We start from the raw sequence: 19037 nt of genomic DNA, 5'->3' as shown, positions 1-19037 counted from the left end.
AACACATATTCATTTTAATACACATTAATATTTTATTTTCCCTAAGTTTAGACTTAGGGACTCCATTAAAAATATTAATTATTTTAATATCTCCTGATCTGTTTAGAATCTGCCCAAACCCTTTCTGGGTATTGGACATCTCATGTGCCCCAACCTCTCCACCAAATTTCGTGGCTAGAGCACATCCGATGCTACCCCAAATCAACCATATTTATGGAAGATGTATTATTAGGACAACCATACTTATGGAAGCGGCATGTTGTATATGAGTCTAGACCTCGCTCTGTTATTATTTCTTCGGGTACTAAGTTATACAGGATACCAGAGGTAGCCCCCATCTATTGTCATCTCTTTGATCTATGCTAAGCGATGTAGTAAGTGTAGAAAATCATGTAGATTCACAAGCTCATGCAATGTACTAAAGCACAGGACAAGAATCTACTTCTACTTTTAACCAGCGGAAGCCAATAGATCGATGAAAACAATATGAACAAGAAGAAGATAAATAAATGGCACATAACACAAGATGTATCTGGGGAAAGCCATTGCTCAAAACCCCACTATATGTATTGCATATATCATAAATATGAGTGAAGATACAAAGCTTGTTCTCACTAAAACAATTCCGCACAAGTATGCTCAACTCTCTCAGCTCACAAGCTACCTTTTGGCCAAAACTTAGCCAATTATGCAGCTCTCCAAGCCCCTATTCTCTTGCGTCCTTGGTCAAATAATTTGGATGAATACAATATGCCTTGCTCAACCTTGAGCTTAACTTGCACAAGTATTTCCTCTCCTCCACCTGATGAATTCCTTTGGCCAATACTTAGCCAAATTTCCAAGCCTCCAAGCTTCTAATTCTTTGCACAATTCCTAAGAGAATTAGCCCGTATTTAAAGGGAAATTCCTCATCCATAACTACACAATCCAAAATTAGGTCCTTCTCTGATTGCATGCATGATATTTACAACTCAATAAATAATACCACTGATATTACACTGTCCCTGCACTCTAGTCTCAACTGGGTCTTTCTCTGAATCGACATGCATGAGTTTCTGATAAGGGAATCTTCAGTTAACTGGAGTATCACTTGTGGATGCACTAGTGCACTAACTGACTTCTAATCCTATATTAGTTCCACAAACAGTTAGAAATAATTTAACTGACCATAACTCAGTAACTTATGTTATCTAATTAAAACTCATAAATAAATTCATTCTAGACCCCTAAGACTTAGGGAGAACATATAAATGACTTCCAAAAGACTTCCAACTCGAAATTCCTAGGTTAACTAAGTCAACTTAACTTAGTTAACCATTACAAGTTTCTATGAGAAAATAATTACAATTTTAATTCACAATTTAATTCAAGTACAAATTAAATTGGAATTTTTTGTTTCTATTTTTAACATTTCTTGTTGTTATTTTCAACACTCCCTCTCAACAAGAAAGGAATTAAACTCTATCTCAATCCTTAACCTTTGGAATGTTCTGCATGCAACAATTCTCTCTAGTGTTGCTACAACAACTCCAAAAACTTAAAATAAATAAATAAATAAATAAATAAAAATAAAAAAAAAATTAAGTATGATGGATCTGTCATCAAAGTCTCTGATTGTTATTGCCTCTGTCAACTGAAAACTTTGTGCTTCTGTTGACTCTGCCTTTTTGCATTGTTGTCAACCCTTCTCTGCGCTCTTCAGTATCTGACTGCTCTAGCCTATGTCACTTTGATATCTGACTTAATCAATCCCACTGATTCCTCCCGCTACTATTGATATGTAATGGAGTAGATTAGTAATGTTGTGCTAATTCCCCATTCAAAATAAAACCCAAGATTCTTATCGTTTGCTTATCATGTGCTTAAGGATTCACTATTTTTGCTTAATTAACTTATTCCCATGAGAGTTTCTTATGTAAATGTTATAAACAATTTAACATAAAACATATGCAAAATAGCAACAAAATAACAACAAAGAACATCAAAATACAACACACAACACACAACACACAACACAAAGATTTGATGAGGCGTTCACCCCTCCTGGGCTACGTCTCCTTGGTCCAGCTTTCAATGCTTGGGCCCCTCTATTATGCTCCAAATTACAACAAAAGTGTGTTTACAATGCTCAAATGCCTATGAAACCTGTCTCAATGAGTTCAAAATAGCCAAAACTACTAGAATTGACTCTTTTTTCACCTAATTTGGATAAGAACTGAAGAAGTTATGACCTCTCCTAGTTCTCCAACAATTTGCTCAACAAATTCCCCTTTTTCAGCCACTAACCATCAAATTCGGCCTTAAATCCGCCAAATTTTCCACATTTCGGCCACCGAAGCCATACTTCCTGAAGGCTTCAGAAATCACAAATGGCAAGGACCCAAACCCATACACTGCAGTATCGACGGACCCGACGAGGATATAAACTACAACATATAAAAATATCACGTCCGGGCAGTCTATCGCAAATCACAATCAGCGATTACTGCCGGAACCGTATCACAAACACCAACCATTTTCTGCGATTGCGATATGCGATAAATCACATCGCAACTAGGCTTCACCAAGGGACGATTTTGTAATACTCGCCCACCTCTTATTTGCGATATGCGATATCGCAATCGCAAATCAGCACTGCTAGGGGCCGATTCTTAACCTACGACCTCTTATTTTCCCCAATATGTGATATGCGGGACCCAGTGGCAACCTGCCACTTGGCGTTTCCCCATTCGCTAGGACCTTTGCCATGTTATCCAATCCTGCCACATGTCCAAGTCAAACCTGAACTTTGACTTGCTCTAACTTCTGCATATGAGTTCGGATTCAAGTGTCATTCGCACCATTGGATTTAGAATGATGAGCTCTTCGATCTAAAGCTAAGTTTAACAAAATTATGACACTTTGATTTTTGAGCATAATTTTGAGCATCTGATTACTCCTCCCCATTGGAAGCCTTTTGGACCCCAAAAGATTATATTCAGTTATTGAACAGATGAGGGTATTGTTCCCTCACCTTCCCCACTTCAATCCATTTGGCCTTTAATAGATTTATACCTTTGAGACCCACTCGAAGATAATCAACATTCCCCCTTTTTTTTGTCCTTGTTTTTGTGTCAAATATGGTGTCTTGTTGAAGCTCATCAAGAAATTATGGAGAAAAATCTTCAATTGATGGAATTTGTACACTTTTTCCTTGATGTTAATCAAAAAAGGCTCATACAATCTCAAATTTTCAACATTAACAACAAAATAAATTTGCATATATGAAGGCAAATCAAGCATGAAATCATTATTACCAATCCTTTCCAGAATTTTAAATGGACCATAACGGAATGGTTTCAGCTTTTTACCTTCACCTTGAAGCCTTTCCTTGCTAATTTTAAGCCAAACTTCATCAGATACTTGAAACTGATGATCCACACGATGCTTATCATGCCTTTCCTTATACTTGCCTGGACTCTTTTCTAGTTGTTCTTGAACTATTTGGTGAATCAACTAAATTTTCTCAATGAATTTCTTTGCTTTGTCTATGTCGCTATGTCCGTCTACAATTACATCTCTCTCAAAGATGAAATACTAAGGTGATTTAGGCAAATAACCAAGACATGCCTAAAAAGGCGAAGTTAGAGTAGAAGAGTGTTTTGCTCGATTGTAAGCATGCTGAATATAATGCAATTGTTCATCCCACCACTTAGAATGTTTGCCACAATATCCTCTTAGCAAATGAATAACTGTCATGTTAACCACTTTAATTTGACCATCTGTTTGTGTATGGAAGGCTATACTTTTCTTCAACTTGGTGTCCATCAAGTTCCATAAATTTGACCAAAAATTCCCAACAAATCGGGAATCATGATCACTTACAATAGAATTAGGTAATCCAAAGTGAACCCATACATTTTGAAAGAAAAGTTGAGTTGTTTGTTCAATTGTAAATTATTTTTACAAGGCATTAATATGCACATCTTGCTGAACCTATCCATAACTACGTACAAATAATCATGACCTTTTCTTAATAAAGGAAGACCTCCTACAAAATCCATAGAAATACTCTCCCATGGACATAAAGGCACTGGAAGTGGTGTGTACAATCCTAGTTTCCTATTACTAGGCTTATTGATTGCACACAATGAACAACCTCTATTAAAACGTGACACATTTTCAAGCATATGAGGCCAGTAAAAATACCTCTGAAGATTTGCCACTATTTTACTTACACCGAAATGTCCAGCAATAAGAGAAGTGTGCGCTTCCCTTGTGACATTTACTCTCTCCCTATGGAACACAAATTTTTCCCAAATGATACAACATATTATCATGTACATGGTAGTCTAATTCCTCAACTTGGTGGCCTTGACTCAAGTTTGAATATACCTCTTGAAAGTCAGCATCATGTGCGTATTGTTCAATATAACTTCCAGGCAAAATAGAATGATTCTTGAGACAAATGCCTACATTAACAACGGTCTAGAAAGCCTATTATCAACTCTATTATATATATATATTTCTTGTACCTGATTACAAAGTGGAATTTCTGTAAGAATCCCATCCAACAAAAGTGCCTTGATTGTTGCAATTTTGTTTGAGATTGCAAATATTGCAAAGGTTGATGATCAATGTGAATAATGGTTTCTTTTCCCATTAAGTAATGCTTCCATTTCTTCACATTTTGCACCAATGCGTAAATATCTTTATCATATGTAGGATAGTTAATAACAACACCATTAAAAATCTCAGAATGAAATGAAATGGGCTTACCATGTTGTAAAAGAACTGCACCCATGGCGTAGTCACTTGCATCTATTTGTATTTCAAATGGTTGTTTCAAATCCGGCAATGCTAAAACTGGGGCTGAACTGATCTTTTGTTTTAAAGCATCGAATGCTTTTTTCTGTTTGCCTCCCCACTGGAAGACAACCTTCACGTTGGTCAAAGCATGTAGTGGAGCTGCTATGGAAGAGAAATTGGCAATGAACTTCCTCCAGTACTGTGCTACTCCTAGAAAACTCCTTACTTTTGTGACTGATTTGGGTATTGGCCAATTCACAATGACCGAAACTTTAGAGGGGTCAATATTCAGCTCACCTCCTCCAACTATGTGGCCCAAATACACTAAGGAAGTTTTCCTGAATTCACATTTAGAAATCTTCATAAATAATTGTTCCTTTTTCAAGACATCCAACACTTTCCTCCAATGCTTGACATTCTCTTCTCGTGACTTTTTGAATATCAAAATATCATCTAAATAGACAATTACAAACTAATCAATAAAGGATCTTAAAACATCATTCATAACTCTCATGAATGTAGCCGGAGCGTTGCAAATACCGAAAGCCATAACCAACCACTCAAACAATCCTTGTTTGGTTTTAAAAGCAGTCTTTCAAATATCCTCCTTAGCTATTCTATTTTGATGATATCCACTTCTCAAGTCTAATTTAGTGAAATATTTTGAATTCTTCAATTGATCTACCAAATAATCTATTATGGGCAGTGGGTATCGATTCTTTATGGTAATTTTATTCAAAGCTTGATAATCTACACACATGCGCCAAGTTCCATCTTTCTTGGGTACCAAAACAATTGGTGAACCACATGGCGAAGTAGAGGGATAAATTACACGTTTATCTAATAATTCATGGACTTGTTTCTTAATTTCTAAACTTTCCAAAATTGACATTCGATACATACCGATATTTGGGAGTGGACAATCTTGTTGTCGCTGAATTTTGTGTTGAATTCCTCTTTTTGGTGGCAATCCCTTTGGTTCTTGAAACACATCTCCATATTGATTAACCACATCAACCAATTTGGATTTCAGCTTCACGTCATATCCTGCAAAGGATTCTTGCTTCATTTCATTCTTCCACTTTATCATAAGGTGCACGAGATTCTTGTTGGAATTAACCTGTCGCTTCATTTTCCCTACGCTTGCTAAAGACAGATTAAGATTTCTACGATGGCCTGTCACAACATACTCCACTCCATCTTTGTACAAATGATATTTGTTCTCAAATATATGGAAAACAACTTTCTATTCATACAGATATGGGCCTCCCAACACAATTCCAAAAATATCCAGTGGCACTACATCTATTTCGACTTCATCAACGAACTTGGCAGTAATAGAAAACCTGAAAACGCACTTCCTTGTGACATGAAGATTTGCATCCTTGGTTATCCAACCCAACGGATATGGTTTATGATGAGGCATAGTTTCCAGATTCAACTTCTTGACCAAGTATGTAAAAATTAAATTTGCCTAGTATCCACTGTCAAACATCGTATCAATCTTAATGTGTTTGGAAATAACTCTAATATGGAACAACCCAATTATGTTTTCTTCATTGGAAGTGTTGTTGGAGTTATTTGTTGCACTGGTGCTTGCCACGACTTCCTCTTCGCTTGTTTTTTCAACGACTTTTCCTTTAGTGACAGTGGTTGCAATCTTTGTTTCATCACCTGAGTCGGAACCCAAGTCTTGTTGTACAACAATGTTTGTCTTTTGTTTCCCTTTATTGTTAAATTTCTTCAGTCTTAATTTAGGATGAAGCTTCCAAAAATGTGCTTCATCATGGCCCTCTTTGGAACAATTCTTGCACACAGGTTTCTCCCCTTCTTTCTTAACAAAAGAATTTTTCTCTTTCTTTCCTTTATATTTCTTTCCTTTTTCACCACTTTGGAATGACTTCTTCTTACCTTCTTCTTGTACATTTTTCCCTCTTGCTTCGAGATGTGTAGCTTGAACACGGGCCTCATCAAGATTCGTGGGATTAGACATAAGAATGTGTTGTAGCGGCTACAACCACCCTCCAAAATTTTGCCTTAGCCTGTTTTGGAGCCTCCCTACCAACCTTACACAACACTTTGTCTTGCTTCATCAAATACTCAAGCTTCAAGTGTTTTCCTTGCACAAAGACAGCCTGTCGAACACATTTGATCCATTCCCCTCACAGGCTGCTCACCGGACTTGGTCCAGCTGCACGCTGAGCAGCTTCCCCTTGAAAATTGCGCATTTCTGGAGGGAAACCAACCTTCCCTCCAGGAATTGCACAATCCTCTCTAACAGCCTGCTAGGCTCTAGGATTGCGCAATCCTACCAGCCAACCCTCCCAGCAAGATTTGCGCAAATTTTCCCAGTAGCAGGTTGTTCAGCCCAGAATTTGTGCAAATCTGGGCAGCAGTTAGCTCCTTTGCCTAGAAATTGCGCAAATCTCTTGGGCAGACAACCCATCTCCTAGCCAGAAATGTGCATTTTTCTCCAGCATTCAAGCAGTCTCTTGCATGTGCAGTTGAGTTGTCTGGTTCCCTCCGGGACTGAGCAAAACAGACTTGCATGCATGGGCTACTTCTTCCGAGGTAGCATGCAAAGGCATCCCTTGTTTCAGGGATCTATGTTTAGCAGTTGGAGGTTACATGCAAGGAGCAATTCTGAAACATCCCACCAAGTGTCGCTTCCCCTAGATTCGTGGCATACACGTCACAACCTCGATGTTATCAAAACTCATCAACCAGACACTGGAGAGCTCATTCCTCACATCAACCTTGCAGCTCTGACATCCCACATCACGTCTAGGAGCAGTGGACACGTTCAACTCAGCTGTTTTCGGGTAAGCCCACCTCCCATGCTTTGTGCTGCATTTCTATCGCTTTTTATGTTTTCACTTGTGGGAGTATTGTTTGCTTGATTTCTTTGGATGCTTGCTGTCGTTTACATATATACTAGCTTGTCCTAGCTCTATTTCAGTTTTCGTTGCTATCTCATTGCTGTCGCATGCATGAAACTGTTTTGCACGGATGTTTGCCCAATCGGCAAACTGTCTCACCCACATGCATGTTGATCTGTTTGTTGAATCTTTCATTCATGTTTTGCATGCACTGTCAATCACTTCTACTATCACTTAGTTTCGCCATGCGTTCACTGACTTACTTGCTTTTAGTTTCCTATCGGCAAGTCGGGCCAACCTTGGCCTAGGCTTTGCCTTACCAAGGCTGCATTATGCAATCTGCGAAAGGAAGGCTCACCTTCCTTTCCATATTTGCGCATTCCTGCCTAGCACTTCCCTCCAGGACTGTTTTACGCATTTCTGGAGGACAGTCGCTGCTTGGCCCAAGAAATTGCACAAATTTTTCCCTAAGCCAGCAGTCCTTCCCAGTTGGAATTGCGCATTGCGTAATCCCAACAATCAACAGGCAGGCTGGACTGTGCATTGTGCAGTTCCAACAGTCAGTCAGTTTCCCAGCAGCCTAGACTATGCCTTGTGTAGTCATGGTAGTCGGTCTCCCGACCTCCTGACCAAAATTACACAACCTTCATGATCATGCACCCAGGTATGTTGCAAGTCAGTTCTCATGTTCATTTTGGTTTTCTACTGACAGATTGCTTGCCGTGAGCGTTGCCATGTCTTCAGGTATCCCAGGTGTTCATCTGCCTCTCGACATTACATGTACAATGGTTTCTAGGATAACAGAGATGAAGACACCATTCAGAGCACACCTAGGGATGCAATCGATCAAGTGTCTATGGACTTGCCTACCCACGAAGACATCAATTTGTTTGTAGACAAGAATATCAAGGTATGACAACAGCAACATCACAACAAGCAGCATCATGAACAACAACTGAAGACAACATACCAAATGCAACGAATGCAAGAGGAGGGTTGTTGACAACACGGAGGTGGAATAAGGTTGCAAGCTCAAGCAGGTCCATTGATGATGAAAGAAACTTTGGAGACTTCGACTACTAAGTGACGACGCGACATGAAGATCGCGGGAAAGTAGAAGATGGAACAAAGAAGGAGTTGCATGTGTTGAAGCAGCAACTCATGAAGAACATGAAGCTGCACAGACAGACAAATGAGTTGCAACAGGGACATGAACAACGATGGGCGCATCGTGCACTCACGGATGAAATAGCACCCGTACAAGGATCCATCCTAGCAACTGACACAGAGCAAGCATGGTGAGCAGTGTTGTTGATCACATGGAAGGGATTCAACAACATGCATGTCGTTGAGCACACACATGCAATCCAACCCATTCAACACACTCACCAAGGCGAAGACAAGAAGCAAGTCCAACTGGGGTTGAACATGTACTTCGGAAAGTTGATGTGCATGACCGCCAGCACACACTTGAAGATCAGCACAGACACTATGCAATATTGTGTTTCTGGTTCAACTGTACCCAAGAAGGCAATGCACATGTTAGCAGACGAGTTGGATGAAGGGGCCGAACCAATGCACCGGTTGCAATGGAGGCAAGAGTTCGCTTCAGAAATATGTCACCATGAGGTGCATACACACCATCACGGACGACCAAGCTTGGCATCAACTCACCACCTTCACCATCACAAGCATGTCAAAGAGTTGGTCTCATCACAGTGGACCGAGTGTTAGTGATGTCTTGCAAGGCTTGCTCAAGCCATGTTGTCTCACATGAGTACATGTGCATTGTAATGTTGAGTCATGTCAAGTGTAAGTCAAGTGTCAACAGTTGGATGTAACAGTCATAGAGTAGATGAAGATTCATGAGGGTAGTTGAACTATCACAAAGGGGAATGTCAAGGGTCACCCCACCCTTTGCTATAAATAGTCCCTCATAACTCATTGTATAGGCTTTTGGTCAGCCAATCTTCTACTAAGATTATCTTGAAGAAGGCTTGGACAGTATTGTAACACGCCTTGGCTTCTCCACTGCACGGAGCTAGTACATCTCTTTGGAGGAGTAGGCGAATGTGGTTGTAACGTTTCAATGATGGGGCTAGCAGGTTTACATGGATGTATTGTATGATTGGAATTTACACTTTATATAGTAAGAGCCGGCACATTTTCATGCAAATGTTGTTATTGTAGTTGGACTGCTCCAGTTTCCTTAATGATATATGTTGTTTAACTTACGTATTTGTGTATGAACTAATTCACATGCAATTATATGAATCTTGTTGTTAACATTGTCATCGTCCATGTCGACTGCTCTGCCAGACACCAGACAGACCTTTCACATGAACCTTGTTGTAACAACCGCAACGCTTGTCTCAGACTAATCTGTGAGTTTTGTACATGTTATCTTACCTTGTATGATGTGACTATTGCATCCGAGTGGATTGCTCCGCCAGAAGCCGTGCATGTTCTTTTGTGTTGTGTGTTCCTAGCCAAGTTGGGACTAATCCATTTCAACCTGGAACTCACCTTCACTTTCTTCTCCCTTCGAAGTGTTAGAACATCTCATACACCTTCCTTGACTCACTACATTAGTCACATCCTTACTACTGACAGAGTTATCTTACTTGCCTTTGTGCGACATCGCGGTCAAGGCATTACCTTACGACCCACTGCTGGGACTCCTACACCAAAGGGTCAAGGTTTAATTGGGACTTCTTACCGGGGAGATCCCCTTGACATGTTGGCGGGTCCAACACTATCAACATTTCTAGCGCTAGAAGGAGGGCCTGATGGCAAGCTGTGTCCTCTCATCAGTTTTGAACCTCTGCATATCTTTCATGGAGTCTTGCATTCTTCTCCACCGAGGTGTTTTTTGAATCGTGAAGATGTCTCCATCTCAGGGAAGTTTTTCGATCTCTTTTCCACTCACACATATGATGGTGAAGGTGAAGTGGCCTGGCCTGAAAACTTATATAACTTTATTTTCATTATTTATGAGGAAGATGAGTTTTCTAACAAACAGGTCGATTTGTTGCTTGCATACACACTTCGCGAATCTCCATTTTGTTGGGTGCTTAGCCTACTGGCTGACACCGTGCACTCATTTGAGCACTTCTGTGATCTCATTGAAGACACGTTCTATCATTTTGATCCAGACTATCTTGACCGGAAACTGTTACAGCAACAGAGGGCTCCGCATGAATCCGTTATTGATTTTTGGTAGCGCTTCCGTGACTTGCAGTTTCAAGCTCTGAAGAGCCAGATGAAATTTGCTTATCTTTGGGACCAGTTTGAGTATTTCCTTAAGAAATATGCCCGTCCTAAGAGGAAGCTTGATATCAAGCCTCGCTCAACATTCTTCATTGATGGAACTACGCAATCTCATGTGGGAGCGGGCATTGTCTCAACTAACTGTCTGCCTCCCTCTCATTCAGCAGCTCCACCATTGCCCAGTGATGTTGAGGATCATGCTCACACACCTGTTCATCCTTCACACTCTCCCAACATCACTCCACTCGATTTTCACACAGATTTGGTTGTGAGTCCTTCGAGTTCTCATATGCATTCTTTTCTTCGACCTCCGTCTTCGCACTTAGGTGTTCCTTTGGATGATGTTGTCTTGTGTTCGTCCATTCCGGACTCTTCACTTGTTGTGAACGAGGAACAACCCACTGATAGAGTCGGTGTTGCACAACCAACATGCGATGTCATTCATGAAGAGTATGAGTGGGAGCTTGAACATCAACACTCAGCGAAGGATGACTCCCTTCTGTCTGAGTCTCCTCTGTTCTTTCCTAACCTCTTTGGTGAACCTGCCATCCATGATTTTGCATGTGTATCTTCATCCACGGATGCACCCATTTTTGATCACTTGTAGGACTCATTAGATGTTAGTCCATCATTCAAAAATAGAGAGGATAAGTTACTCGTTGAAAATCCACTTGATCCATCATTTTTATTTTCCAGAAACACAGAGGATGAGTTTGTTTGGTTTTCATCTACCCCTCTGTGTGATTCATCCAACCATAAGGATGATGACCAACATCCTGAATTTTCTGATCTTGGTTGTCATGATCACGATGTTGATTCACTCATTGTTAATCTATCTAAGCCACTGGTCTACAAAGATCCATCTATCAACGAAGTCAAAACCCCACAGACCGTCGAGAGACTTCAGCCCGAGCTGATGGTTATGTCAGGCCCTCGTTGTCTTGAGGTTGGTTTCGCTTTCGATCAAGAAATTTTCCAAATGCTCAAGGCTTCTCATCACTCATTTGTATGCACTCAAGATCAATCCAACACTCAGATTTTACTTCCTCCACTCGAACTACACGATCCCATTGCTCATGCATTGGAGGAGTCTTACATTGCAAGCACTCGTGCGTGACGCAAGTTATCTTTGTTTCTTTCGTTTGCTTGCATGTCACAGTCAAGAGTGTGCTTATGCTTCAAAGTTGCACGTAGTGTCACACAACACCATGATAAGTCCGCGGACTGCCCATCATGCACATGCACTCACTTATGTCCCGTGGGCACTTTGAATCATGAAGTGTGGTTGTCTTCATTGTTATATCTTTCTTGCTTGTTGGTTTGCACAACTGGGTTGCTCGCGGACCAAGCCTTCACCAACATGGGTCTACCAATGTGTCGATGGCTGCATTGGAAGTATCACTTCATGTGATCAGGCCCATGTACCGTTAGTGTAGGAGTAGGAGTAGTGTTTGCTTTCAATTGTTTGCTTGCATGCTTGTTTGCTTACGTGCTTTGTTTGCTTGTTTGTTTACTTGATTCACCTTCATAAAAAATTGAATCAAGTAAAGTACAAGAGGGCTTGTACTTTACCCTTGCTTTGCTTTGTTGATTGTTAGTTCGTTCGCTTGTTTCGTTCATAGGTTAGTTTTGCATGAAACCATGTATGACTCTTGAAGCGAGCTGGGTAAAGTACAAGAGGGCTTGTACAACTATCACTACTTGGTTATCTGTCATCTTACCTCTGTATGATGAGCTTGTTACTTTTAGTCCATGATACGTCAAAGGAAAATACATACTGTTCAAAGTGAACCTTGGTGTAAACACAACGCTTGCACGCTAACTAGTGTCACCTTCTCTAGTCGATTGTTTTTGGGTTAACCCTTGTCAGCTCAGTTAAGTAAGGTGAGGGGGGAAACCTTAGCAGGCTCGTCAAAAATATAATAAACTACTTCTCTGCTGGAACAACCACTTCTACTCTCAATAAGTCGGGATCCTTCTTCCGCCCATGAAATGAATAAGTTCTATGCACAGTGAAAATAAAAAAAAATGAAAAGTCAAAAAAAATGAAAAAGGAAAAATGATTAAGTTGAAAGAAGAGAAAGGCTTCCTGCGCAGGGAGGTGATGCAAGTAACTCCGTCGGGGTACTGACCAAGCTCGCTGGTAGCAGAGCCATGCTTGTGTTCCTATGTGACTCCACCGGGGTACTGTCTAGGCCTGCTGGCAGTGGAGCAACACCAGAGATGAAACTAAGACTCTGACGACTATACTGCTTGTGCACCTATATACCCCTCAACCCCAATCGAAACAATTGTGTTGCCTTGGCTTGGAATGTGTGTCAATCGACAAAGAGTCTGGCAGATGCTACATCTTACAATCAAACTAGTGTGAAGCCAAGATGAGCTGAGAGCTGAACAATACTTCTGGAGGTGTTAGACTTGCTTTTCACGAACAAGGTCCATTCAGAGAGCTGGAGTTCTACCAGTGTGTCGCCAAGTGTTGTAGTGGCTACAACCACCCTCCAAAATTTTGCCTTAGCCTGTTTTGGAGCCTCCCTACCAACCTTACACAACACTTTGTCTTGCTTCGTCAAGTACTCAAGCTTCAAGTGTTTTCCTCACACAAAGATAGCCTGTCAATCACAGTTGATCCATTCCCCTCACAGGTTGCTCACCCAGACTTGGTCTAGCTACAGGCTGAGCAGCTTCCCCTTGAAAATTGCGCATTTCTGGAGGGCAACCAGCCTTCCCTCTAGGAATTGTGCAATCCTCTCTGACAGCCTATTGGGCTCTAGGATTGCGCAATCCTGCCAACCAACCCTCCTTGCAGGATTTTGCCAAATTTTCCCAGCAGTAGGTTGTTTAGCCCAGGATTTGCACAAATTTAGGCAACAGTCAGCTTCTCTACCCAGAAATTGCGCAAATCTCCTGGGCAGCCAGCCCAGATCCCAACCAGAAATGCACATTTTTCTCGAGCAATTGAGCAATCTCTTGCATGTGCAGCTTGAGTTGACCGGTTCCCTCCAGGACTGACCAAAATAGACTTGCATGCATGGGATGCTTCTCCCAAGGCAACATGTAAAGGCATCCCTTGTTTCAGGGATCTATGTTTAGCAGTTGGAGGTTACATGCAAGGAGAAATTCCGAAACCTCCCAACAAGTGTCACTTCGCCTAGATTCGTGGCATGTGTGTCACAACCTTGATGTTACCAAAACTCATCAACCGGACGCTGTAGAGCTCATTCCTCACATCAACCTTGTAGCTCTGACATCCCACATCACATATAGGAGCATTCGGCATGTTTAGCTCAACTGTTTTGGGGTAAGCTCGCTTCCCATGCCTTATGTTGCATTTATGTCGCTTTTTGTGTTTTCGCTTGTGGAAGTACAATTTGCTTGATTTCTTTGGACGCTTGCTGTCATTTACATATATATTATCTTGTCCTAGCTCTGTTTTAATTTTCATTGCTATCTCACTACTGTCGCATGCATGAAACTGTTTTGCACAGATGTTTGCCCAACCGGTGAACTACCTCACCCACATGCATGTTGATCTGTTTGTTGAATCTTTAATTCATGTTTTGCATGCACTATCAATCACTTCTGCTATCACTTAGTGTCGCCATGCATTCATTGACTTACTTGTTTTTAGTTTCTTGTCGGCAAGTTGGACCAACCTTGGCCCGGGCTCTACCTTCACCAAGGCTACATTGCGCAATCTGGGAAAGGAAGGCTCACCTTCCTCTCCAGATTTGCACATTCCTGCCCGGCACTAGCCTCTAGGACTATTTTTCACATTTCTGGAGGACAGTGGCTACTTGGCCCAAGAAATTGTGCAAATTTATCCTTAGGCCAACAGTCCTTCCCAGCTGGAATTGCGCATTGTGCAATCCCAGCAGTCAGTAGCCAGACTGGACTGTGCATTGTGCAGTTCCAGCAGTCAGTCAATCTCCTAGCAGCCCAGACTATGCCTTGTGCAGTCTTGGCAGTTGGTCTCCCAACCTCCCGACTGAAATTGCGCAACCTTCATGATCATGCACCCAGGTATGTTGCAAGTTAGTTCTCATGTTCATTTTGGTTTTCGACTAACAGATTGCTTTCTGTGAGCGTTTCCATGTCTTCAGGTATCCCAGGGTTCATCTGCTTCTCAGCAATACAGGTAAAATGGTTTCCAAGAGAGCAGAGACGAAGACACCGTTCAGAGCACACCTGGGGATGTAGTCGATCAATTGTCTATGGACTTGCCTACCCACGAAGACATCAAGTTTTTCGTAGACAAGGACATCAAGGTATGACAACAACAACATCACAGCGAGCAACATCATGAACAACAGCTAAAGATAGCATACCAAATGCAACGAATGCAAGAGGAGGGTTGTTGACAACACAGAGGTGGAACAAGGTTGCAAGCTCAAGCAGGTCCATTGATGATGAAAGCAACTTTGGAGACTCTGGCTATGAAGTGACGGCGCGACATGAAGATCCCGGAAATGAAAAAGATGGAACAAAGAAGGAGTTGCATGTGTTGAAGCAACAACTAATGAAGAACATGAAGTTGCATAGACAGACCAATGAGTTGAAACAGGAATAGGAACAATAGTGGGTGCATCATGCACTCACGGATGAAACAACGCCCGTACAAGTTAAGGATTCATCCCAGCAGCTGACACAGAGCAGACATGGTGAGCAGTTTTGTTGATCACCTGCAAGGGATTCAACAACATGCATGTCGTTGAGCACACGCATGCAATCCAACCCATTCAACACACTCACCAAGGCGAAGACAAGAAGCAAGTCCAACTTGGGCTAAACATGTTCTTCGGTAAGCTGATGTGCATGACCACTAGCACACACTTGAATATCAGCACGAACAGTATGCATCAGTGTGTTGTTGGTTCAACCGTACCCAAGAAGACCAAGCGCATGTTAGCAGACAAGTTGGATGAAGGGGCCGAACCAATGCACCGGTTGCAACGAAGGCAAGAGTTCGCTTCAGTAAGATGTCACCATGAGGTGCATACACACCATCACGAACGACCAAGCTTGGCATCAACTCACCACCTTCACCATCACAAGCATGTCAAAGAGTTGGTCTCATCACAGTGGACCGAGTGTCAATGACGTCTTGTAAGGCTTGTTCAAGCCGTGTTGTCTCACATGAGTACATGTGCATTGTAATGTTGAGTCATGTCAAGTGTAAGTCAAGTGTCAACAGTTGGATGTAACAGTCATAGAGTAGGTGAAGAGTCATGAGGGTAGTTGAACTATAACAAAGGGGAATGTCAAGGGTCACCCCACCCTTTGCTATAAATAGTCCCTCATAACTCATTGTATAGGATTTTGGTTAGCCAAGCTTCTACTAAGATTATCTTGAAGAAGGCTCAGACAGTATTGTAATGTGCCTTGGCTTCTCCACTACACGAAGCTAGTACATCTCTTTGGAGGAGCAGGCGGATGTGGCTGTAACGTTTCACTGATGGGGCTAGAAAGTTTACATGGATGTCTTGTATGATTGGAACTTACACTTTATATAATAAGAGGTAACACATTTTCATGCATATGTTGTTATTGTAGTTGGACTGCTCTGGTTGCCTTAATGATATATGTTGTTTAACTTACGTATTTGTGTATGAACTGATTCACATGCAATTATATGAATCTTGTTGTTAATGTGTTGCATATGTTGTTAATGTTGTCACCGTCTGTGTCAACTGCTCTGCTGGACACCAGACAGACCTTTCACATGAACCTTGTTGTAACAACCGCAACACTTGTCTCGGACTGATCCATGAGTGTTGTACGTGTTATCTTACCTTGTATGATGTGACTGCTGCATCCGAGTGGACTACTCTGCTGGAAGCTGTGCATGTCCTTTTGTGTTGTGTGTTCCTAGCCGAGTTGGGACTGATCCTTTTCAACCTAGAACTCACCTTCACCTTCTTCTCCCTTCGAAGTATTAGAACCTCTCATACACATTCCTTGACTCATTGCATCAGTCACACCCTTGCTACTGACAGAATTATATTACTTTCCTCTGTGCGACATCATGGTCAAGGCATTACCTTACAACCAACTGTTCGGACTCCTACACCAAACAGTCTGAGGTCTAATTGGGACTTCTTACCAGGGAGATCCCCTTGACATGTTGGCAGGTCTAGTACCGTCAACAGAATGGTGTGTCGAAGATAGCTATGCAAACCTCTTATGATTTCAGCAAAGTATCTTGTGATTGCAAGTCTACTCCTAGCATAAGAGCTCTTCTCCTAAACTCTTGGGTATACTATTGCACATTTTGAACTTTTAACTATTTGAAATTTTTCTAATTTATGATAGCTTTTTGCATATGAGCTAAAGGGTAGAAATGTCTTTTTATAGCAGCAATGAAATCAGACCAAGTAATAGAGATCTTACCATGTTTTTTGATCTCGTCTTGAGTCCTTACTTCCCACCATACAAGTGTTGCACCCTCCATTCTAGTGAAGCCAATTGAATTTTGATATCATCCTCTTGAAGGTTTTGAATCCTGCAATAAACCTCCAATTGACAAATCCAATTATCAAGCTTCTCTGCATTCACTTCACCATTATACATGGGCAACTCAAATTTAACATCAAGTTTTAGAAAAGGTGATTTACCAGTTCCTTTTGAAGAATCACAATGAGTATGAGTAAGGGTTGTATTAATGGAAGAGTGTGAATATGCTTGTGAAGAATAAGATGAAGAAGATAGTGGAGAGGGTGGAGGTTTGTTTCCATTCCCATTACCTCATTTTACATTACCCATTTTTCCATTACCTTCTCCTGAAGAACCTTCTCCATTGGGAGGTTTGGAGCTTTCTCCTTGCAATCTACTATTCCTCTCTTCACAGAGGACCTTCACCATCTCTGTCATATCAAATAAAGCCTTTCTAAATGCTCTTTCACCATCGATCATGGTAGGTTCTCCTTCATGAGACATGGTCTCTGAAGACTCAACTACAACTTCTACAACTTGAGGATGTACTGGTGTAGAAGTCTTTGGCAACCTTGCTCATCTTCCACTTAAGCCAGTTACAGGGATTTCAACCAGCTTCCCTCCTCCTCTTTTGAGTTTTAACCTTGTTAGCATGACACAAAACTAGCAAAAAATACTCCTTATTTGCATAAGATAAACCTAATATCGTTCAGGGTGCCTCCTCTCTCTCTGGCTTTACTGGAACTGTCTCAACATCTGGGGCTGCTCTTGCTCCTACTACCTCTGCCTGTGCCTAGGAAAGCACTTTCAAGTTATACTCTAATAAAAAAGGTAACCAAATAAACTTTACCTCCCCAACTCAATCTTTGGTCGAGCGTGCTCCGCATCCTCTCCTTAATAGTCGAGCCTGCTTACGCATCCTTATGGTCGAGCCCCTACCGGTCCTCTCCTTAACAGTCGAGCCTGCTTACACATCCTTATGGTCGAGCGATAAATCGATGGCGGCCCGGGGGTCGAGAGTTCGGTAGGCTCACCCTCACTAGTAAGCAAAAACTAGTGCTCTGATACCAACTTGATTTGTAATGGAACAGATTAGTAATGTTGTGCTAATTCCCCATTCAGAATAAAACCCAAGATGCTTATTATTTTCTTATCAGGTGCTTAAGGATTCACCATTTTTGTTTTAATTAACTGATTCCCATGAGAGTTTCTTATGTAAATGTTATAAACAATTTAACATAAAACATATGATGAACAACAGAAAAATAAAAACAAAGAACATCAAAATACAACACACAACACATAGATTTCATGAGTTCACCCCTCCTGGGCTACGTCCCCTTGGTCCAACGTCCAATGCTTGGGCCTTTCTATTATGCTCCAAATTACAAGAAAAGTGTGTTTACAATGCTCAAATGCACAAGTCTCAATGAGTTCAGAATAGCCAAAAATGCTAGAATTGACTATTTTTGCACCTACTTTGGATAAACACTGAAGAAGTCATGACCTCTCCCAATTCTCCCACAATTTTCTCAACAAATTATCCCTTTCCGATCACTAACCATCAAATGCGGCCTTAAATCCACCAAATTTTCCACATTTCGGCCACCGAAGCCATACTTCCTGGCAGGATCAGAAATTGCAATCGGCAAGGACCAAAACCCATAC

The sequence above is a fragment of the Pinus tabuliformis genome, chromosome 4_1 (assembly GCF_031772625.1).
Source record: "Pinus tabuliformis cultivar Carrire ecotype Pingquan chromosome 4_1, CPIR1, whole genome shotgun sequence".
NCBI lineage: Eukaryota > Viridiplantae > Streptophyta > Pinopsida > Pinales > Pinaceae > Pinus > Pinus tabuliformis.
This window is presented reverse-complemented; position numbering follows the sequence as displayed.